Source organism: Sceloporus occidentalis, unplaced genomic scaffold, assembly GCF_023333645.1.
Source record: "Sceloporus occidentalis isolate IW3139 unplaced genomic scaffold, rSceOcc1.0.p SCAF_25, whole genome shotgun sequence".
Lineage (NCBI taxonomy): Eukaryota > Metazoa > Chordata > Lepidosauria > Squamata > Phrynosomatidae > Sceloporus > Sceloporus occidentalis.
Genome location: NW_028317005.1, coordinates 1,730,560 through 1,739,838, shown reverse-complemented (window position 1 = coordinate 1,739,838; position 9,279 = coordinate 1,730,560).

Below are 9,279 nucleotides of genomic sequence, written 5' to 3'. Positions count from 1 at the left end.
CCCCATTTTGTGCTTTTTTGTATTTTATTTAGGCTTACTTTTTCAATAATTTAATATACTCACTCACAATATCTAGTAATGATGCTCCACCAAAACAGTTTTTTATTGCCCTCTGCAGTTTTTTGGGGGGAACAACATCACTAAAAAGGGTTATTACAATCCACTGCCTTTTTTTGTTTACCCAACTATTTATCCAGCTGCATTTTTGTTATGCACATTTTGCTCACGTTGAATCACGTTTGATGTTTTCAATGAATTACAATCTAAACTGTGTTGTGTTTATAATCACAGTAGGTGTATCCATGAAACCCTTGTCACCAGGGTTTTTCAGACCTTGAAGTAGCCTTTGGGCATTGAGAGCAAATGCCTATTGGGCCACTGACCTTGCTTGTAGAGGTAGAGGCCCCGGCCAACAAAATGAATGGCTCCAGCGCTGTCATGAAGGCACCCTGGGAGAAGGGGGCAGATACCAAGGGCCATGCATTCCACAAGGGTTCAAAAACGGGTATCTGTGTGTTCGAAAGCCACTGTCATTTCTGGATGTAAGAGGAAGCTGAAATGTAGGAAGGGATGAAGGAGATGGGTTTGCTATGATGCAAATGGGACATAGGTGATGGAAGGGGGAGAGGTTCTTCAGTGGATAGAAGACTGTGTTAGATCTTTAAATCAGTTGCATATAATCTTAAAAGTGAACATGGCAATTTAACACATAATATGCATTTTAAAACATTTTATTTAATGCCTATCCCATGTAACCATTAAGGTATGTTCAGGAGATGTTTAGGTTTAATAATGTGCATGCAAATGAAAGGGTTGGATTCTCAATAAGCCGGACTAAGCATGTGCCATTTTTTTTTTAGACAAGGCAGAGTTGGCAAAGTAACAGTCATGTTAATACATGGTTAGTGATATGTTTTAAATGTTATATACCATGGTCAGCGAAAGAAGAAAATATGCTGGAACCCAAGGAACCAATGCTTCACATGGAGCAAACCCAGGGAGTTCCCACACACTGTATGATTATAAGAAGGCTGCCCACTGTATCTGCATGAATTCCCAGATAAATTGAATATTTAAAGGGTACCGAGAACCTGGCTGTAAAGGTTGTATAATATCCTAGGAGCTAGCATTAAGGGGTCTCCTTGACCACAAAATAATTCATTAAGATACAGAGTTATAGGTTAGGGTTGTTTGGCTCTAGAGTTTAGAATGTGTCCCCTGATTTGCATTATTGATAGGGCTGCATGACTGAGCATCCTCCTGTTTCCTTTCCTTGGTGTAAAAAACAAACAAACAAACAAACAAAAAAAATTTATATATATATATATATATATATATTTATCATTACAGCATATTAACCTTAAAATAAATTCCTCAAGTTGCAGACCTCATGAACCTACTACAGCTTGATGATTTTCTCTAATTAACACATTTTATTTTATCTATAATACCTGTATCCCAGGTATCGTTATCGATTCCCTGTGAATGTTAGCTATCGCACACCACCCCTCTTTTGGTGTGCTGTAAAGCCACAACCATCTAGAGGATTGTCAAGATAGCATCATGGTGATGTATTAAAATACAAGTGATGCAGATTTGGTTAAACAGACCAACCAAGGACCGCAACTCCAATCCTTAAACTCTTAAACAGATTGAGATTCTCAACAGGTTACTGTATGATTAACACAGGGAAAACATGTCAAAGTAAATACAAACATTTATATGACTTAAATTGATTGTAAATCATGTACTATTATTTATTGCACAGTTTCACTTAAATGTGCATGTTATGTGCATACATGAAAAATATATTGCGTATGTTGTTCAGATCATGTAGCATAGGCTTATATGTGTAAGGGTTTAGTTTTGAAAGCAGTGCCACCTACTGGTACTTTTACTGAATTGCAATTCCAGCTAAATAGTATCACATGCATAGACTCCATTTTAACTTGTGATATAGGGGTACATGTTGAGAGATTCAGTTTGTGGTAGGCAGCTGCTTGCAGTGTTGAACCCCACCGGTGGAAAAGTTAAACACTCCTGAAAACTGTACTGGATGTACTGCATTTTCTAAACAGGGATACAAACAATATGTTCTAAATTGGACTCCTGGAAGATTAGGTTTCAGGGTTTATAGAAATAGTCCATGTGGCACAATTCCAGTTAGATTCAAACACTTAACTATTTTCTAGCAAGAGCAGAAGACCTTGTGTCCAGGGGTCGCTCTAGGGATTAGGAGGGCTAAAGAAAACAATTTAAGGGACCATGTCATATCTGGTAATGTTTAGAAAGTTAATGTTTTAATATATGATGTCACTTTTACGTACTGTCTAGAGCTGGTTTTGGGGGAGTCTCCAATGAGCTCTTGAAGACGGCACATGGCTGTGCTAATCAGTGATGGAACTGCAAGAATAACGTTTCTAGTTGCTTTTACCATCTGTTCTTGAAAATGCTGTTTACAGCTAAGGTCTACGGTGGTCTCCAGTGAATAGTTAAGCTGAAGAACAACAGGACAGAACAACAGTATGAAAAGAAAAATAATCCTTTTGCCTCTTATATTACGTTTTAGGTATTTTAAAGATAAAGTGAGGAATCTGTCTCAACTCTCCCAAAACCTCTCAGGGTGACAACGGAGGCACTAAACATTTGATTGATCTTCTTATACGGTAGCGCAACCAAGGGGTGGGCTTATGGTAGGTACCTGGGTGGAGGATGTTTTGGTACCCATGTATAATAAACAGCTTAATATAACAAACACGATAAAATTAATTGTCATATTCCGGCGCTCAACATGAAATGCCGGCAGAGCGGGAAGACTGATGCCTCCCGGTCCCACTGCAGGACTCTGGCAACAAGGTAAGTGAGGATAATGAGAAGTAGGGAGAGGGAATAGATAGTTAGAAGGGGCAGAGGGGGGGGGTAGTGAGAAGGGGCAGAGGGGGGGATAGTGAGAAGGGGCAGGGGGGTAGTGAGAAGGGAGCGCCAGAGGTAAGTGAGGATAATGAGAAGAAGGGAGAGGGAGTAGATAGTTAGAAGGGGCAGAGGGGGGGGGTAGTGAGAAGGGGCAGAGGGGGGGGATAGTGAGAAGGGGCAGAGGGGGGATAGTGAGAAGGGGCAGGGGGGTAGTGAGAAGGGAGTGCCAGAGGTAAGTGAGGATAATGAGAAGTAGGGAGAGGGAGTAGATAGTTAGAAGGGGTTGAGGGGGGGTAGTGAGAAGGGGCAGAGGGGGGGATAGTGAGAAGGGGCAGAGGGGGGATAGTGAGAAGGGGCAGAGAGGGGGATAGTGAGAAGGGGCAGAGGGGGGGATAGTGAGAAGGGGCAGAGGGGGGATAGTGAGAAGGGGCAGAGGGGGGGATAGTGAGAAGGGGCAGAGGGGAGATAGTGAGAAGGGGCAGGGGGGGTAGTGAGAAGGGAGTGCCAGAGGAGTAGTCCGCACAGGGCACCTTAAGGCCAGCTTTGGCTATGCCGAATCATTAAGATTTCCATTCACTGGAAGTAAGGAAGCCTAGCCCAACCCCTGAAATACAGCCCCGTATCATATCCCTCCTCCACCAAACTTTACAGTTGGCACAATGCAGTCAGGCATGTAACGTTCTCCTGGCATCAGACTGCCAGAGAAGCGTGATTTGTCACTCCACAGAACTTTATGCCACTTGATCCGGCACTTAGCATTGTACTTGGTGATTGCATGCAGCTGCTCGGCCATAGAAGCCCATTCCATGTATCTCCCTCAACACAGTTTTTGTGCTAATATTAATGCGAGCAGAAGTTTGGAGCTTTTACTCACCATGCGCCTCAGCACTCGGAGACCCCACACTGTGACTTTACGTGGTCTTCCGCTTCGTGGCAACGTTGCTGTTGTTCCAAAGTGCTTCCACCTTTCAAAAACCTTCCAATAATACCACTTAGAAATATCTAGCAGGCATGAAATTTCATAAACTGCCTTATTGCAAAGATGGCATCCTATCACAGTACCACACTTGAATTCACTGAGCTCTTTAGAACGACCCATTTTTTTCACAAATGTTTGTAAATGCAGCCTGCATGGCTAGGTGCTTCATTTTATACACATGTGGCTATAGGTCTGATTGAAACACCTGAACTCAATAATTAAAAGGTGTATATAAAATACAAATATTTTCTTTTTTGAAGCAGCTTTTGCATATAATGTATGTATAATATATTTATGTGTCTTCATACTGCCTGCGCTAAACAATAGAATGGCTCAGTCTTTATAACCAGCTGTACACTATGTCTGGAAAGCATTGCAGTCGGCTCAGTGTGGTGTTTTAGGTAATGTCACCGAAAATATCACTTGACTGACAACAATGGCAGCGTCCAGGTCTGTAGGTTTTGCCATTGTTGCCATTCCAGGTCTGTAGGTACGCCATTGTATAGTCATATACAAGAAATATATATATTTTTCCCTTTAAATGTAAAACAGTCTGTTGCCCTTGAATAGTTACCAAACTCAATTTAGTAATGCTAAAAGCTGTGTAAGTAACAGTTCAGGGGAACAGATAGAGAGTTACACCCTTGACTTTAATTGGCAAAATTAAAGTAGGAAAGGCTGGTATATACTGCAGCCCTTGTGTCGTGTTTCTGGCCTGGAGCTGAGTTTACCTTATAGTTGGTCAGATTATAACACGCTTGTAATATTTTCTTTTGAAGAAATTGTAGATGAGCTGGTAGTTCCAAGAAGTGAAACCATAGGGCGTATTAGGTGAGCTTTCTGGGGACCCACATAATGTATGCCTTTAGTAGCGTAAAACATTGCTTTACTGTCCTGCCAACCAATAAAAGTCTCTCTTGAGGTTTTTTGATGTGTTTAACCTTATTGCGCGGTTAATGTGGTGGTTCCTTGTAAGGTAACTATAAATCAGATTTATTTCCATGGGATAAAAAAAGACGTCTCATTTCTAAGGTAGATCAGTCAGTTTTCAATAAATGGATATCTGTTGAATCATTGTTCATTTGGGTTATTATGTATGTATTTTTCTTATATAGAAAGTTCTCCATTGGCAGTTATAGCCAACTTTTAACTAGATTTTCCCAATTAACCTAAATTTACACTTCATGCTGTTTTTAAATGTTTTTTCCCCAAAATATCTGGCTTTGACTAATCCTGAATATTTAAGAAGGTAACATTTGTGCCTAGTGTAACTTTTATTAGCTTATTTACTGTAAATCAATTCCCAACAGAGCATTGAACGCATTTATGACTTAAGGGGAGTGTGGGCAGTATTTGAAGAAAGACATCCATCATGCCTGATAAAGGGAAATCCATGACACTATATTGGCATAAAATGTTCAGGTTCATATGATGAAAGAATTACTTTCTAGGAAAAGAGAATGTTCACAGTATGTGCTTTTCCCAAGGCTTGTTCTTTAACATTACTTGGAGGGCCAAACCATGCCACATGAAATCATCTATTTATCAGCTGAGTGCCTCATAATGCTTTTTATACAGATCAGCAACACATTGTTCTAATCTTACAGCTGGGTTGTTGGTTTTCAAAATGGTAAGGTGAAGACAAAAATTTAAGAAAGAAGATGCATGTTCGTGCAATTTAGTTAATTTGGGTGGTCCTGACCCTATTGAGAATGAGTACAATGTGGCACGTCAGTCATTTATTTTCTTATAAATACTTAGAGGGGCAGTTTATCGTCCTAAACAGCCTCGCCAAAGGCATATTGAAGTAATTTGTGAGTACTTTAATATGAATTCTTTAAAAGTTAAAAAGGAAAAAATACCATATGGAGAAGCTTGGAGTAGCCATTGGTTAAAATCATGCATGCAAAAATCCCCCTGAATGCCATCCTTGCATGCGTGATTTTAATTAATGGCTACTCTAAGCTTCTCCATATGGTGTTTTTTTTGTAAAATGTAAAAGGGCCACTCAGTTATCTTATGCATTAAAGTGCATATGATTGTCGGAGTGCCCCTTTAACCCATTGGTTAAGGAAACATACAGTTAATTGTTTACAAGTTAATGAGAGAAAATAAAGAAATCCTTGACCCCCCCCCCCCCGGCTGTGCACTTGGTACAATCTTCCTTCTAAAAGATCCAAGACAATATAACACATATAAGTAGTGTCCGTAGGGTTGTAAGGGGCACAAACGTGTAACGTCACGATCTCAAGGCGGGGGACTGGCATTTTGTCATATCTGCTCCTTACCCAGGTTATACTTACTGCCCTTGTGACGCTATTGGAGCTAGCCCTGCCTTTACCATGCCCTGCCTTTTTTAAGTAGTAGGAGAGGGAGATCTACAGAGGGTCTTTTTATCCGTGTGGCCAACCCATGTGCTATCTCCCTCCCAAAATTCAGCAGATTAAATTAAAACCCACATTACTTTTCTTTATGTTTTACCTACATCATGATACACTGCTATCGAATAAAACATTGAAAAGACAAGAATCGTGTGGATATTTTCCGGAGGTTTTATTGCATAGTTGCTCAAACCAAGAAACACAGCCAGCTTTTGGATTCCATAAGATAGTACATAGGAATATAAAGAGTATTTGATCTTCATTCAACCTCACACCTCCCTCCAAAACATTTGATCAGCTTCATTAAAGGCATACATCCGTATGCATAACATTACAAAATGAAAAACATGTCAAAAAATAAAGTAAATAAAAATACAAAAAAACAATGGCACATTTAACATAAACTGCTTCATTATAATGTAGTGTAAATTGTGTATTTCATTTAGTTAACATCTTAAATGACTGCACAGATAAATCAAGGGTCATTGTAGTGTTGAGGCTTACCACCATTCAGTGTCCCAATAAATCTTACATTACCTTAGGGTTTATTTAATACATTTTCACAAACATATGCCCTTTAGTGTTCATTAGCATCACACTCTTCTTTGAACAAACCTCATTCTAGATGATAGTCTGTCACATCTCCAGAGATACTGAGAACACTCAACTTTAATATACTGCTGCTGTTAGAATATGATCAGAAGTACAGCATTTCCCTTTAACTCTCTGGGAGACGGTGGGTTAAGGCGTCCTCAGAGATGCTAACGTGTCTTAATACGTAACCGACACTCCTTCTGGATCAATGACAACTACTTATGATGGTTGGCTGTGCCTTTTCCCAGTAGCGTCCAATACTGATCCACTAACACTTCCAACTTACTCTGGACCATTTACAAACTGAGGCTTCCACCAGCACACTTATGATCTGCGTCCATAGAGTTCACAGATAGACAAAAATGCTTATTTTTAAGAAAATAAAAAAATGTTATAGACATCAAGCAAGATTCACCTTATAAAAAATGCAATAACACTGCAGTATATATTTTTCCATAAGCTTGCCCTTTACAGGGTGGGATATGGTAGCCCTTGGGAGATCAATGTAATGTTGCATCATCAGCAAAAGAAAATAAAACTCAATGTGATGTCATGAAGAAGTAGCAAAGATTTACATTTGTCTATGATATCATAGGTTGCTGTTTATAACATATTTGTAAAACGAGTCCCAAGGTAACGTGGCAACTTGTATCATATAGTGTGCAGTATATGAAATATAGACCTGCTAGCATAATGCATAAATAAAGAAAGGGCAACTCAGTCCCCCAGCTATTGGTATATAACTCCATGACTCTCAGCCAGACTCTAGCTTGCTAATGGGGAAAATCCATCAGTTGAGCTGCCCAACTTCTGTCACAGTTTATCTGAACAGTGCAAGTAGCAATTTATAATAGCACTGACCAGTGTGTTATTATAGACTAGAAAACACACATATCCAGCTAGTTAATCTTAGTACTGACTATATTTTTAAAACACAATTTAGATGTCAGCTCTGTCTTTCAGAATGGGTTCAGTCCTATGACTTACTGTATATAGGTGTCATTAGATAATATCAGTTAAGGCAGAAGGGTATAACTCTCATAACAGCTTTAGAGGAACTCCATCATACTGATCTTTACACAAAACCTAAAATATTGTAATATTGTTATCTTAATTTTTTTATCATGTCTGAATCCCTACTGATCTCTCTGAAAACCTACCGATCTCTCTGAAGAAGCTACTCCTTGCTACAAAACAAAGTCTCCAACAAAATATTCTTCATTATCACATGATGGTGTCTAGTTAAGCAGTTTGAGTTACAGTAGAACAAAGATAGAGACAGTGTACTATCCCATGGTTTGACATAACACAAATATATATGGGGTATAATTTTCCCAGTCTAGAGTAAAGAATACTAAGCACAGAGGGCTGAGGGAAACAAAGTTTTTTTATACTTATTAAATGTAATCAGACTTTTCTTCTGATGTAGTTTTTATACTCATGTTTATAATGCTGTTACTTGGTTGTCAAGGTAGAACTGCTCCTCCTTCTCATATTTACTTATAAAGAAAGCTCGCCAGTCTGAGTTTAAGCTTGTGCCAAACATACACAAAACTATTTTAGCACTACTCATATTGCTGGACTATAAATATATTCACTTTTCTGCAGGCCAGTTGTTAGGACATTCATTCCTACGCTACATACTCTACTCTTCTTATAACCCATGCAACATCACATTTTTAGATACCAATTCCTGGCGTTAGATACTGATCAAAGCTCATAAAAAGATTCAGTTTAAAAATAAAAATAAAGCATTTCATTAAAAAAAGTTTAAAAACGTAATTATTATGCGGTGCGCGTCAACCAACAATGTCAAACTCCGGGAAGTAATTTAATAATTCAATACTAAATCTTGGTTGATCTATGGCTGCACTCTATTTAATAGGGCAACATTTCTATACTACTTTGTAACCTCAATATTTGGACAAAATTTGTATTAATACTTAATAATCATATTTAATTATTTTCGTGCATATGAAATGACACTGTGCACTTTCCAAACATTTCCATGGATTACTGGAGCAGATTATTTAATATCTTGTTATGCAATTCTGTAGAAGAGAATAGTTCAGACATTCACTCTAATCCTTCAAAGCTGTACAAATAAATACTTCCTTGTATCTCTTACTTGACCCTCATACTTGCCAACACTGGTAATGTAATGCCATAACATGTAGTCACCAACACGTTTCAAGTTGGCCGCTTCTCAGTTACCAGAACTTTGTGACTTAAACTGTCCCACACATGACATGAACTTCCTCATGTTTTGCCATGGACCCTGGTGTCCACTGAGGGGCTAACATACATACCTTGACTTGTGCTACAGACAGCCTATTCTCTGTAGTTCAACAGATAAATGATAAATATTTAATCGATAAAATCTGTAGGAAAGAAAATCCATAAAATGTCTAC